The 1,261-nt window shown below is 42.9% G+C and overlaps 1 pseudogene; it reads left to right on the top strand.

Annotated features, from left to right (window-relative positions):
• Nucleotides 1-262: 262 nt before the first annotated feature.
• LOC110194868 (large ribosomal subunit protein uL24 pseudogene) lies at nucleotides 263-927 on the top strand (annotated as a pseudogene).
• Nucleotides 928-1,261: the final 334 nt, after the last annotated feature.

Genomic DNA, 1,261 nt, shown 5'->3' with positions numbered 1-1,261 from the left:
GATATAACTTTCCAAGACCCCCCAAACCAGGTGACTGCTTCACCTTTTGGGTGATTTGTGTGGGTACTGACAGAAGGAACCTGAAAGCATGGGCTATGATGACAAAGTCTTGGACACAAAACTGAAAGCTGTCGGGGCACAGGTGGCATCTTCATCCCATTCCCCACTGAAGGTGAGGATTTGAGAGAGAAAAGCAAATTTGGGAACTGAGCAGGTGGTTAAGAAGATAGTGTCGGAGAGTCTCTTCTGTTTCACTGTGGCTCTGAGGTCAAAATGAAGTTCAATCCCTTTGTAACCTCTGCCCGAAGCAAGAACCGCAAGAGGCATTTCAATGCCCCTTCCCACATACGGAGGACAATTATGTCTTCTCCTCTTTCTAAGGAGGTGAGACAGAAGTACAACGTCCTCTCCATTCCCATTCGCAAAGATGATGAAGTCCAGGTTGTCCAAGGACACTACAAAGGACAGAAAATTGGCAAGGTAGTCCAGGTTTACAGAAAGAAATATGTGATCTATATTGAGCGTGTGCAGCGGGAGAAGGCTAATGGTACAACTGTCCATGTGGACATTCATCCCAGCAAGGTGCTTATCACAAGGCTAAAACTGGACAAAGATCACAAGAAGATCCTTGAGCGAAAAGCCAAATCTCCCCAAGTAGGAAAGGAAAAGAGCAAATATAAGGAAGAAACTATTGAGAAAATGCAAGAGTTAAAAATTACACAGCTGCAATTAAATTTCTAGAATGAACAAAAAAGAAGATGGTGTCAGAGAACGGAATTTGGATTTCTGGATCATGACTTAAAATCTCTGAATGACAGACTTGGGGTGACCCAGGGCATGAGTGTTTGTCTGGAGTTATGAAAACTTAATTAAAAGAGTCTTATCTCCCAAAAGATAATGAAGGGAGAAAACTGCCACCCTACACTCACCAAATGGTGTCGTTGTGAGTAGTTACACTATGTAGGAAGAAGAAGAGTGAGTCAGACACCCAGAAGTTTGCAGGAGACAAAATCTGAGAAAGTGACCAGCAACACAAGCCATAGTCACAGATGCATGTACTGAGCTGTACAAAGTAGAAGTGTCAAGCCCCGCAAAGGAGCAAGTTAGGACCAAAAGGTCCTTTATTATCAACGTCCCTACATTGGGTGCATGATCCCTACTTTAAAAAGAATGCCACTGTATCCCAAAGAGATCCTACAAATGGGAAAAGGACCTGCATGTACAAAAATATTTATAGCAACTCTTTTTGTGGTTGCAAAGA

The sequence above is a fragment of the Phascolarctos cinereus genome, unplaced genomic scaffold (assembly GCF_003287225.1).
Source record: "Phascolarctos cinereus isolate Bilbo 61053 unplaced genomic scaffold, phaCin_HiC Scaffold_2;HRSCAF=192, whole genome shotgun sequence".
Lineage (NCBI taxonomy): Eukaryota > Metazoa > Chordata > Mammalia > Diprotodontia > Phascolarctidae > Phascolarctos > Phascolarctos cinereus.
The sequence above is the reverse complement of the archived record's forward strand: the minus strand, read 5'-3'. Positions and strand labels throughout refer to the sequence as shown.